General features: G+C 45.0%; 1 protein-coding gene across 2 annotated transcripts in view; it reads right to left on the bottom strand.

The window, feature by feature from the left end:
- The window catches only part of ASAP1 (ArfGAP with SH3 domain, ankyrin repeat and PH domain 1), a 355,895-nt gene that overhangs the window by 316,186 nt on the left and 25,455 nt on the right, over positions 1-14,254 (bottom strand). The window lies entirely within an intron of this gene.

Raw genomic sequence — 14,254 nt, 5'->3', positions numbered from 1 at the left:
ACACCATCTCCACATCCCTAAGTCACATGTCTCGAACCTAAATATCTCTCAACCTGTCTCTCTCTCTCCATCTCCACTGACACAGCCCTGGATCAAGCCTCCATCATTCTCACCTGGGCTACTACAACTATCACCTAATTGGTCTCCCCTAATCACCATTTCTCCCTCTGAAATCTGCTCCCCTACACTGAAGCCAGAACAATCTTTTTCTTTTTTTATGTTTTATTATGCAGAATTCTGTACAGACACAAACACAGAGATTCCCACTGCCCAGCCCCAATCACCATCAACTCATAATCAGTCCTACCCCATCCACTCCCTAATCCCTCCCCCTCCCCATGTTAGTTTTTAGAAGCAAATTCCAGGCGTCTTAATTCCGTCATTAATAGCGCAGCACAGGGGCTTCCCTGGTGGCGCAGTGGTTAAGAATCCACCTGCCAATGCAAGGGACACAGGTTCGCGCCCTGGTCCAGGAAGATCCCACATGCCACGGAGCAACTAAGCCCGTGGGCCACAACTACTGAGCCTGCGCTCTAGAGCCCGCAAGCCACAACTACTGAAGCCCGCGCGCCTAGAGCCCGTGCTCCACAACAAGAGAAGCCACAGCAGTGAGAAGCCCGCGCACCGCAATAAAGAGTAGCCCCCGCTCGTCGCAACTCGAGAAAGCCCGTGCGCAGCAATGAAGACCCAACGCGGCCAAAAATAAAATATATAAAATAAATTTATAAAAAAAAAAATAGTGCAGCACGTATCGCTACATAAGGTCTTTTACAAAAATATAACAGCAACATCATTACCACACCTAAAAAGATAATTCCTTGATATCACCAAATATCCAATGTTCAAATTTCTAATAGCCTCATAAATGTTAAAAATGCTTAACAGTTTTTTTGTTTTAAAAAATCCAGATCCAAATACGACTGGCTAATATGCAGAATAAAAATTTTAAAACTCAAATCTGTGTCATCCCTCCACCTCTAGCTTAACAGTCACTCAGCTAAAATAGCATCTATTCTTTAATGGTTTCTCAGTGCTTCCAGATAAAAATGATTGAACACAGTCTGACTCTTGCCCCCCTCCTCTCTGACCTCATCTTGTCCACCCCAGCTCACTGTTGCAACCACATGACCTTCTTTCAGATCCTGCAACTTTCCACGGTCCTTCTGCCCCAGGTCCTTTGCCCATGCTGTTCCCTCTGCCTGTAAGGTTTCCTCTCTCACTTTGGCTAGTTAACTCCTATACTTCTTTAAATCTTACTTCCTCAGGGAAACTCTTCCTACTCCTCTAGATTAGATTACAGAATTTATCTGTTTTTAACTATGCATTCATTCATGTGAAGACTGATCCAAACATATGTTGATTTGATTTGATAATAAGCCATGTGATACAAAGACTGTGTTTGGATTTTCTCGTATCCCCAGCACCAACCACACAGTGGTGTCCAGCACAATATTAATAAACATTTGTTGGATAAATGATCAAACCACCTTCTTCAACCTTAGATGCCAACAGTGATTGACTGAATCTTCCCGAACTTTGAATCACACATTTAAGTTAGATGGGGAATTGACAGTCTTATCCTAAAATTGATACGGAAATACAATGAACTCAGATAGCCAAAATGATGTGGAGGACTCACATTTCCCAATTTCAAAACCTACTACAAAGCTGGAATAATCAAGACAGGGTGGTACTGGCATAAGCAAAAACATATGCTCTCCTCCAGAATCACAGACCATGATTTTCTCATAACATTCACCTCCTGATCATAACTTTACACACTATATGTACATGAAAAACAAGGCCCTGTTACCGGCATAAATAAGCAATGCCTCTCCCAGCCCACGCCTCACCTTGCCTGTCCTTTGCTTTCCTTGCTTCACCCAAGCAAACAAGCTAAGACAGTGTATAGACTGGATCACTGCTCCTATTCTTCACTCTCAACCTGAATTTGAATTGTACATCCCTGCCCTTGGTCCTGTGTCTTTGTAGTCCTTCCTACTATAGCGGGCGGTAGTTCTTTCCATGCAGCATTGGGTTCTGGACTGGACCACTGACTTGTTTACAATGGAATTCGGATGGAAATGACACTATGCTGGTCCCAAGTCTATCCCTTGCCCTCTTGTGATGTGTCATGAGAGGACTATGTCTCCCCAGACCCTTTCAGCTGCTGCCTTTCAGCCTGGACCCCGCAACAAAGACACGTGGAACAGATCTGAACCAAACCTGAAGTTCAGCATTGAGCCAGCCAAGCCCAACCTAGATCAGCCAAACCACAACTGACCCACGACCCATGAAAATAAACACCTGCCATCAAGCAGGCCACTGCAGTTCTGAGGTTTTTGTTACTCGGCAAAACCTGACGAATACACATGGGAACGCTAATTTATGGACACCAATGAGTATCAACACAATTGGGAAAAATGAAAGCCTTGCACACAGACAGAAGAGATGTGATGACAATCAGCAAAGCCACCTCTTGCAGAAAACACACTACTTGGTGCCAATTTGACCCTCACAAGAAGACGCTGGGCCAGCTTTACAGATGAGAACATCGATGCTGAGAGATATGAAACAGTGTGTCCAAGACAGTGTGCGGCAGAACTGGGATTCCAACCCAGGTTGTCTGACTCAGAAAGTCTAAGCCAGGCTTCCTCTCCTTAAAGTAACTCGAAGATGCTCAGAGACAGCTATCACATGAGTCCCTGGTACCCCAATCCACCTCCACCCTTGTCCCACTTCCTCTAATGGGTCTTCACGAGGGGCTGCAGGGACACAGTATCCTGGTCGGTGAGCCTCTTCGGCTGTTGGGTCCCTTGTTTGTGAAATGAGATCACTATCGTAGCCTGACCTACGTCACTAGACTGGCGTGAACCCCCAGAGAGACAGTGTGTGAAACTGCTGTGTGAGGTGTGACACCAACGTCAGTTCACACCCTGCTTCCTCGACTCTGAACTCACGCGAATTAGGATAGCATCTACGTATATGTCAGTGCTGCACCCACACTGCTTTGAAACCGTTTATGCTTTGAGACTGATTTTTGTTTTTCAAACAGAGATTCTTTCTTTCCAGTTATGAAAGTAATCCAGGTCCATCACGAAAAATAGTAAGGCATGAAAATAAAATATTTTAGTATCCCATCCCCTACAGATAAATACTGTTCGGATTTTAAAGCTATTTCCTTTCTGGAACCGGTTTTCGTAAAAGTCAAATAAATAATGCATTTCAATTAACATGATTTTCTTAGAACCAGGGAACTACCAGTAACTTAAAAGAAAAAAATTCCACTTTGCATTCATTCATTCAATCATTCATTCAAGGAATATTTGTCTTGGACTCATTATATGCAGGGAAGACAGAGCCAAGAACAAAAAAACATTTATAATCTCGAGGAACTAACATTCATTCATTCATTCCTTTTTTTTTTTTTTTTTTTTTTTTTGGCGGCACCTCGCAGCTTATGGGATCTTAGTTCCCCGACCAGGAATTGAACCTGAGGCCACGGCAGTGAAAGCGCCGAGTGCTAACCACTGGACCACCAGGGAATTCCCGTTTTTTTTTTTTTTTTTTTCATTTAATCACAAATATTGATTGATCCAGAATTCTGCCTCCATTCAAGGCCTGGTGCTCACTTTTTTGGTTTGTTTTTTTTCTTTCTTTCTTTTCTTTTTTTATTGACATTCATTATTTTTTTAACTGCACAAATAAAAGGAGCACCAACTATATGCTGGGCACTTGCTAATAATAATAATAGCAGCTTCCTTGCTAGGCCTTGTACTCTAACAGTTTGGCTTATAATTAAAAGTTGTCTCCTTAGAACAAATGCATCTGGGTTAGAACTCAGATTATGGCTCTTTGGTGAGTTATTTATCCTTTCATACTTCAGTTTCCTCATCTTTAAAATTGGGATAATCAAAGTACCTACCTCATACAGTCACTAAGAATTAGTTAGATAATGTAGTTCAAGCACTGAGCAAAACAGTAACTAGTAGTGGTGGTAGTAACACTATCGTCTGTTGAATCCACACAGCCATCCTACAAGAATCTGAAACTCAGAGGTTAGGGAACTTGTCATGAGGTCATGCAGGTTACCACTTAGGCAGCTGGGGCACAACCCCAGTGGGGACCCTCTGAGAGATGGGAACACACCTTAGAACTGCCACCCTGGGGTAAGGAAGCTGGGGCATTTATGCACCCACCCCCATGCCTCACTGGCCACGCACAGCCAGGGTATGGCCTCAGACAGAGATGCAGGAAGCCCTCCCTGGGAACAGGCACCACCCGCAGTGCCTTCCAGGGTGGGCTCAAGATACGGGCAGGGAACACACATCATCTACAACGAGATGTTCAAGAAATACACGTCAGAGGAGTGAACGTGTGCTATGAACCCCCTTGCTCTTCTCTATAACCTCTCATTTCCCCCTGCCACCAGTGATGGAAGATTTAAAGCAAGTACCTGCTAGAGTGAACCAGAACTCATTATCATCAAGCATCGCAGTTTCTATCCACCCATGTTTCTGCTTTTTCCATTGAAATTCTATTCTGTGACTTACGGTATGTCATTCCAGAAAGCAATTCCTGTATGCCATGCAAAAATAGGGACATAAGTCATTTAGTACATCAGCCCTTCTTTATTGCCAGCCACCAAATAGGTGTTGAGTTTTAGTCAACAGAAGTGACTTCACGGATGCTGGGATTCGTATCCTTTTATAGAGGATGTTATGAACTCTTGAGTCACCAGCAGCTGGCTACAGCTTGGACAGTTTTCTTTGTTCCCATAACATCACAGCAAACACCTTTCCTATTTACTGATGTGATTCTTTCCTGTTCTGTAGAAGCTGTAGTTAGAAAACCAGAGACCTAAAGAAAAAAGCCTGAATACATATTTCGGCAAATCTTCCTCTTGTCTACTAGAAGCCTAGCTTGTCTAGCCCCACTCGAAGTGCCTTCTCTTTCAAGAAGCTTTCTCCAGAAAAGGGAACCCTCTTACACTGTTGGTGGGAATGTAAATTGGTACAACCACTATGGAGAACAGTATGGAGGTCCCTTAAAAAACTAAAAAAAGAGCTACAATCTGACCTAGCAATCCCACTCCTGGGCATATATCTGGAGAAAACCATAATTCAAAAAGATACATGCACCCAATGTTCATTGCAGCACTATTTACAATAGCCAGGACATGGAAGCAACCTAAATGTCCATCAACAGAGGAATGGATAAAGAAGATGTGGTACATATACAATGGAATATTACACAGCCATAAAAAAGAAAAAAAGAAATAATGCAATTTGCAGCAACATGAATGGACCTAGAGACTGTCATGCTGAGTGAAGTTAAGTCAGACAAAGGAAGACAAATATCATGTTATATCACTTATATGCAAAATCTTAAAAAAGGGTACAAATGAACTTACCTACAAAACAGAAATAGAGTCACAGATGTAAAAAACAAACTTATGGTTTCCAAGGGGTAAGGGCGGGGGAGGGATAAATTGGGAGATTGGGATTGATATATACACACTACTATATATAAAATAGATAACTAATAATGACCTACTGTATAGCACAGGGAACTCTACTCAATACTCTGTAATGGTTATATGGGAAAAGGATCTTAAAAAGAGTGGATATATGTATATGTATAACTGATTCACTATGCTGTACACCTGAAACTAACATAACATTGTAAATCAACTATATTCCAATAAAAAAAAATTTTTTTTTAAAAAAAGCTTTCTCCAACTTTCCCAGCCCAACAATCTGTCCATTTCTGAACTCCTACAGCACAAATAACAATAACAACAATAATAATAATAGTGCCCCCTATTGATCACTTTCTAGGTACCAGACTCATCCTACATATAATACATTCATTATCGCATTCAATCCTCACCACAACCCTGCAAGGAATTTTGATTGTCTGCGTTTTACAGATAAGAAAACCGAGGCCCACAAAAATGATGTACCATTTGGTCACACAGCTACTTGGTGGAGGCAGATTCTGAATTCAAACTTGGGACAGCCTGGCTTCAAAGCTCAGAGCTTTACTTACTATGCGAGGTAAGGCAGTATGAATTCTGACTGAATACATTCCACTTTGTATTATTTTCTTCTTTTGGTTTTTTTTTAAATTTTTATCGGAGTATAGTTGATTTACAATGTTGTATTAGTTCCAGACGTACGGCAAAGTGAATCCGTTATACATATATCCACTCTTTTTTAGATTCTTTTCCCATATAGGCCATTACAGAGTATTGAGTAGAGTTCCCTGTGCTATAAGTAGGTCCTTATTAGTTATCTATTTCATATATAGTAGTGTGTATATGTCAATCCCAATCTCCCAGTTTGTCCCTCCCTCCCACCTTACTCCCGGTAACCATAAGTTGGTTTTCTACACCTGTGACTCTATTTCTATTTTGTAGATAAGTTCATTTGTACCCTTTTTTTAGATTCCACATATAAGTGACATCATATGATATTTGTCTTTCTCTTTCTGACTTACTTCACTCAGTATGACAATCTCTAGGTCCATCCATGTTGCTGCAAATGGCATTATTTTGTTCTTTTTTTAAATTTATTTATTTATGGCTGCGCTGGGTCTTCGTTGCTGCGCGTGGGCTTTCTCTAGATGCAGCGAGTGGGGGCTACTCTTCGTTGCAGTGCGCGGGCTTCTCACTGCGGTGGCTTCTCTTGTTGCGGAGCATGGGCTCTAGGCGCGCGGGCTTCAGTAGTTGTGGCCCACGGGCTTAGCTGCTCCACAGCTTGTGGGATCTTCCCGGACCAGGGATCGAACCCTTATCCCCTGCATTGGCAGTCAGATTCTTAACCACTGTGCTACCAGGAAAGTCCCTATTTTGTTCTTTTTTATGGCTGAATAACATTCCATGGTATATATGTACCACCTCTTCTTTATCCATTCCTCTGTTGATGTATTACCTTCTTTTTTAAAAATTTATTTTATTTATTTATTTTTGGCTGCATTGGGTCTGTTGCTGCACGCAGGCTTTCTCTAGCTGCGGTGAGCAGGGGCTACTCTTGGTTGTGGTGCGCAGGCTTCTCACAATGGGGCTTCTCCTGTTGCGGAGCACGGGCCCTAGGCACACAGGCTTCAGTAGTTGTGGCACGTGGGCTCAGTAGTTGTGGCTAGCGTGCTCTAGAGCACAGGCTCAGTAGTTGTGGCACACAGGCTTGGTTGCTCTGCAGCATGTGGGATCTTCCCAGACCAGGGCTCGAACCCGCCTCCCCTGCATTGGAAGGTGGATTCTTAACCACTGCGCCACCAGAGAAGCCCGATATACGATCTTCTGACTGTTTCAAATAGGTAAGTCAAACCTCCTCTCCTACGGCAATTCTTGAATGGTGAACGCAGAGTCCACCTGAGTTGGTCATGGGGATATCGTACCAATCACTAGGTCTCTTAGTTTCTATATCCACTAGCAAGCAACAAGCCCTGCCTCCCTACCTGCCCCGAGAAGCCCCAAGTTATTCACCTGTGGCCTTTGACCAGGTAACTCTGGACTCTCACAGTGTCCCCCTGCCCACCAGCAAGTGCTTGGGGTGGGCTGTTCCTCCTGCCTCCATCTGCCCAGGGTTATAATCAAGGTATGCTATAGAAGGAAGCAGACAAGACTCGGCAGAAGCCTGCCCTGAGAAAGCCAAGGACGGTTGAGGTGCTCTACCTAACAATGATGTTACCGCTGAACTTCCGCCTGGACCATCCCCTGCCTCACTCGCTGGATAAAATAACAGTCAAAGATGGTTTGGGTCTCTCTTCTCCAAAGAGGTCAGAGCAAAGGACCCACGATCCAAAAGAGCAGAACCACTGTCTGGCTGGATTATAAACTCATGATGACTGTAACCATGTCTTACATCCTGTTTCCTGAGTGGACTGCACACTGGGTCACAATGCAGAGGCAAAGCTGGGTAGCTTGAGACCGTAGTCTGGTGGGGGCAGGGGGACAGGTACCGAAACGACAGAATGAACTCTCATAAGTGATCTCATCTGGGTGTGAACACATTATCGGACCTGCCTCACAAACATCTAGTAAGTGCCTACTGCATGCTATGTCCCATTGGCTACAGCTTCCCATAAATGAGAATCATCTGTTGGAAAAATGCATCCATTCATTCATTCATTTATTGAAAAAATGTTTCTTAAGCTAAATGTCAAGGATATAATAATGGTTAGCAAAATGGACCTGGTCTCTGCTTTAGAGCCCGTGTTTAAGAGAATCAGACCTTAACCAAATAACCTCACGGATAACGAGAAAAAGTGCCAGGTGCCATACGAACCTACGTACTGAAGGTGAATAATAAATCCTCAGCATCTTAAAAAGTTGCATCCTGAGAATTGTGTGAATCTTCAAATAAGTGAGTGCCAGCAAAATAGTCTCAGTGAGCCGAGAAGAGAACAACCAAGTAACCCTGAGAGCTGCTGTGCTGGGGGGCCAGCTAGGCTCACTCACTAGCCACGCTGCCTGCTCCTCAAGCCCACGGAAGCAGGATCAACTCAGTCGGTGGCACCTCAGAAATTACACATTTCCTTTGGGGTCCCCTGAGAAGAACTGCAAGTGTGAAGTGTGAAACCTGCAGGTACCTAGGGTTTGTTGTGCTACCAACAGTTTTAATAGCACGATCCAGGTCCTTGCAAACAATCGCGTGTTTACCGTCAGCGAGCACAGTGAGCGAGAGCCCCCGTGCTCCCCGCGTAGGAGAAGAAGCATCAGGCAGCCCGGTGTTGGGGGAATTTCCCAAGCACTGGAAAGGGGACACTGTTTGGAGCGGGAAGACTTCTGTTCCAGCACTGGTTCTCCCCGCTAATGGTTGTGTGACTCTGGGCCGTGAGCTTCACTTCTGTGAGTCTGTGTCTTCTTCTGGAATATTCAGATGGCAGCAGACAATGATGGTGCCCCCGTGCATTGCCTTGATGCTGACAAGTCCATTAAAGTCCAAGTGCATCCTACCGCAAGCAACTGCTGAGACTTCCTGCCTGAGAGCTTGCTCTCGGCCACTAAGGGGCGGGTTAGAAGCGCCGGAGAACTAATACTCCCAGATGCGGCCGTCATACAAGGACCAGAGAAGTGCTAACACACAGCAGATGTGTGATGGACAAGTGCCCCACCAGTGACAACCCACAACTAGAAAGGACGTCAGCAGCCCAGGGTCCCAACTTGGCAGTTTCTGAGCAAGGCCAGCACCATATACATGCTTCCTGTAGCTGCTCATCCTGTTGTCCACGAGTCACTGCCCCGGGGGCAGTCAGGGAGGCTGTGACCATGGCCTGGCCTCCACCCTGCCCAAGGAAAAGGGAATCAGGATAGAAAGGGTTTTGCATGGAAAGGTGTTCACTGGAAGGAAGTCCCTACTGCCAAGTGCCCACTAGGCACCACGCAGAGCCTGTGTGGGCACCAGGCACTTTGCCACCTTAGATTGCGCTAACTCTTGACCCAGCCCCTCACAGTGAGAGCACCGCTGTTATTATGATTCCCACCTTACAGAGGAGACAACAGCTCTGATAGGTTAAGTAATAATTGAAAAAATAATTATACAGCTAGCGTATACTGCATGCTTCCTATGAGTATCAGGCACTAAACAAGCAATAAATTCTTTAATCTTCAAAACAACTCTAAGAGACAGGTATAATTATTGTTCCATTCTACAGAGAAGGAAACTGAGGCTAGGACAGAATGAGCATCTCGCTAGGGTTTTCACAGCTAGGAAGTGGAACCTGGATCTGTCTGGCTCCAAAAGACTTCTTTCCTTCAAATCCCACCAACCTTTCAAAGCAGGGGCAGCCTCGGGAGAGAGGTCTCTGCTGTATGGATTTTTCTCCTAGTGCTAGAACTAAAAAAAGACCTATGACAAGCCAGCAAGACCAGCCTTGCCATTCAAGCTCACTCCTAACTCCCTGGAGTAGGTCCAATCAGCATGAACTCACCCAGGCAACCCAATTTGACAACACTCTTCGGAATCACATTATTCCTTCCATTTTGTGGACAGCCCTATTTTCACATTTTACTGTTTCTGGAACACAGTGTGTCTTCCCATCAATGAAATGTAATGCGGCAGAGCTTCTGTTTTCTCCTCCAATGCTGTGATGATGTCAAGAATGCATGTTGCAATCAAAGGCATCTCAGAATCAAAGGAAATAAAGTATATCTAAGGAATGTTCAAATCTCTTCTACTGAAAGCCCAGAGCAGTCTTTAGAAGGCTGTAAATTTGAGAAATGAGAAGTCTAAACCATCTCGTTCAGACCAAAGAATCCATCAAAGCACACCTGCCCCTGCGTGAGGGTTCACCCCACAATTTCCCATCTATCTGTGGCTCAGAAAACTTAGGCTTGGAAATCACGCATATTTGCACTGCTGATAAATAAAGGGAGGGAATTCCCCACTTGTTGGTTCACAGGTTAACAAGATCTAATTATGCTGCCCATTATATTGTACAACTATGAAATAAATATATGCCTCTATCCTCTCTTTTGACAGATTCATCCATCCATCCATCCACCCATTCATTCATTCCTACAACAGTTCAACAGATGTCATATTTAAGGTGGGCACCTTCCTCCGATGTAAGGCAGAAAGGGAAATCAATAGTGCAACACTGAACGTTGGCACAAAGTTTAGAATCAGTACAGAATACAGAACATAGAGTGGCTTCACGAGGGAGGTGGAAACAGCTTCAGGTTTTGAGGGAGGAACACAGGGGATACCAGACAGAAAAGACAGGAAGAGGGGCTTCAGAGAACACAGAGTGGCAACTTCTAAGCCACAGGCTAAGAAAGAGCTTTCACTGGAAAAATGTTTGCTGACCCCTCTGCCATGTCTGAGACCCAGCGCTGATACTTCTGTCACAATGTCCAGCCTGCTAAGCCGTGCTCCCAGGCACCCTGTGCCAGCACGCTGAGCCAGGCTCTGCCCAGTGTGTCTGAATTCCTGCAACCTCGGCCAGGCTGGCCTCCTGCTCCAGATTCTCAGGCCTCCCACCCCTGGATATGCTTTTTGTTCTGGGGATCTGGCCAAGTTGTTTCACCTCTGTTTCCACTTCCCCATTTGCAGGACTGGGATGGTTAGTAGCTAACTCTCGGGGTGGTGGTATAATTCCTGGCATGTAGTCGGTGCTCACTGCAGAGGTAAGTCCACGAGGTGAGGGACCCTGTCTGGTTTGTAAACCAGAAAATTCTCAGTACTTTGAACATGTCTGTTCTAAAGGACTAGATAGATACATTTTTTTAAAGTTCTGTGTGGTTAAAAGAAAACACATAAAAAAAAAAAAAAAAAAGAAAACACATAGGGCTTCCCTGGTGGCGCAGTGGTTGAGAGTCTGCCTGCCAATGCAGGGGACACGGGTTCGAGCCCTGGTCTGGGAAGATCCCACATGCCACGGAGCAACTGAGCCCATGAGCCACAACTATTGAGCCTGCGCGTCTGGAGCCTGTGCTCCGCAACAAGAGAGGCTGCGATAGTGAGAGGCCCACGCACGGCGATGAAGAGCGGCCCCCACTCGCCGCAACTGGAGAAAGCCCTTGCACAGAAACGAAGACCCAAACACAGCCAAAAATAAATTAATTAATTAATTAACTTAAAAAAAAAGAAAACACATAACACAGAATTTACCACCTTAACCATTTAAAAGTGTACAGTCCAGTAGTGTTAAGTATATTCACATTGTTATAACAGGAGATCTCCAGAATTATTTCATCTTGTAAAACTGAAACTCTACACCCATTAAACAACAGCTCCCCATACCTCCTTCCCCCAGGCCTGAGCAACCACCATTCTCCTTTTTATTTCTATGAATTTGACTACTTTACATACTGCACATAAATGGAATCATACAGTATTTGTCTTTTTGCGACAGGCTTATTTCACTTAGCATGATGTCCTCAAGGTTCATCCATGTTGTAGCATGTATCAGAATTTCCTTCCTTTTTTTTTTTTTTTTAATAAATTTATTTTGGGCTGCATTGGGTGTTTGTTGCTGCATGTGGGCTTTCTCTAGTTGCGGTGAACGGGGGCTACTCTTCGTTGCAGTGCGTGGGCTTCTCATTGCGGTGGCTTCTCTTGTTGTGGAGCACGGGCTCTAGGCGTGCGGGCTTCAGTAGTAGTGGCATGTGGGCTCAGTAGTTGTGGCTCGCGGGCTCTAGAGCGCAGGCTCAGTAGTTGTGGAGCACGGGTTTAGTTGCTCCACGGCATGTGGGATCTTCCTAGACCAGGCCTTGAACCCGTGTCCCCTGCATTGGCAGGCGGATTCTTAACCACTGAGCCACCAGGGAAGTCCCTCCTTCCTCTCTAAGGCTGGATACTGGTCCATGATATGTACATATGACATTTTGTTTATCCATTCATCCACTGATGGACATTCGGGTCGCTCCCACCTCTTGCCTACCGTCAACAAGGCTGCCATGAACATGGGTGTTTGAGTATCTCTTTGAGACCCCAATTCTTTTGGATATATACCCAGAGATGGATTTGCTGGATCATATGGTAATTCTATTTTTAATTTTTGAAGAACCACCACACTGTTTTCCACAGAGGTTGCACCATCTTACAATCCCACCAATAGTGCACAAGGGTTCCAATTTCTAGGACTGGATACATAGTTGAAGAGTACATGAATGATGTATCTGTTGAATGAATAATAGACATAGCATAATAGCACAGTACTTTTTGATGGGCTGACACTTTCCCTCAGCTAACTTACAATCTCATTAAGTATACCCAAGAATAGGAAATAAGGGCAAAATGCCACACTGATACAACTGCAGGAACATACTGGAACCCTCCCCATACAAAGACTAACATTGCTCCCAAGACCATGCTCAGTACCAGAAGTTCCTCCGGGACAAGAACCACAACTTACTCTCCTCTAAATCTCTGATCTTGACCCCCAAACCCCTGGCCAAGAGGCTGACGTGCAGTGGGCACAAAGCAATATTTGCTGAATGGTGACAGAGGGGCAGGTTCAAAACAAGGAAGGCTTCCTGGAAGAACATGGCTTTGAAAGAGAAGGAAGACAGACTGGCAGAGAAAAGGAAGAGCAGGTGTGGCTGTAGAGAGGGGCCTGACTCATTGGTTTCATCTCATTCCTGAAGGCAGAGGCGATCTGTGTTTAAGACACACTATAATAAAGTCACGTGACATGATGATGCAACATGCTTCACAGGTGCTCAGTTAACACGTATTGACTGAATACATGATCAGAATGAGAGTAAAACAAACAAGGGAACATCAGAAAGACTTCTGTATGAGTTGTCAAAATGAGAAACTGGGGGTTCCTTTTAAGCTACAGGGAAATAGTCACATGACCTAAACCAGCTTTCCCAGTTCACCACCTCCAGAACAGGAAGCCCGAGAAGAAACTACCTTGCAGCCCTACCCTGAGGAAGCCTCATGACACCACTGCTGGGGCAACCCCAATCCTCAAACTTCTTTCGGAAAATTCATCTCTGCTTCTTAGGAACTGTACTGCCTGTAAACCCAGAAGAATCAACCCATGTCTACAAGACTTCTTTTCAAAATGAAATTTCTCCAGAGTCAAGACTCTTTCCTTCTACTGAGGATTTAAATCTTCTCTGTTTCACAGCTGTTTGTCTCCAAGGTGACAGGCGACACAGGCAGGACGCTACGCCTGGATGCAGCTGACTCACTGCAGCCTTGAGTCCACTCCCGGCACCACTCATGTCACCGCCACTGGACTCACCGAATCCAGGATGCTCACCAGATTGGAACGCCCTGGGAATATCACCGAGGCAGGCACAACGGAGTTGTTAACAAAGCAACCCCACACCCCATCCCCACTCTTCCGGAGAAGCCTCGGGGGGAACCAGAGGACCCTGTGGCTAGCACAGTGCCTGGCTCAGCAAACGTTCGTTGAATGAATGAACGAATGACCACCTAAACAAACACCCTCATACCAAGACTTTCGGGCACACTTCCACTTCCCATCAGAGTCCAGTTGCCAACTGGTCAACACCAGCTAAACAGTGCCATGGATTCCTGCAAGCCTCATGCTTTGCAACTGTCTCAAATGTAGGTCACCCTAAGCATCATCTTCTGGGGCCTGGTATGAACCAAACTTCTCTTAGAATCAAGCCTTCTCACCTTCCCCAACTCTGTTTCCCTTAAATGGCAAAGAACCACAAGGCACTGAGTCTGAGGTTGGGAATATTCGTGCCCCAAAGCAGCAGGAGATTTGGCCCTCTTCTATCTGCTTTGGAGACAAACCATCTGATGGAAAGTCCATTGGATCC

The sequence above is a fragment of the Balaenoptera ricei genome, chromosome 17, assembly GCF_028023285.1.
Source record: "Balaenoptera ricei isolate mBalRic1 chromosome 17, mBalRic1.hap2, whole genome shotgun sequence".
In the NCBI taxonomy this organism is placed as follows: Eukaryota; Metazoa; Chordata; class Mammalia; order Artiodactyla; family Balaenopteridae; genus Balaenoptera; species Balaenoptera ricei.
The sequence above is the reverse complement of the archived record's forward strand: the minus strand, read 5'-3'. Positions and strand labels throughout refer to the sequence as shown.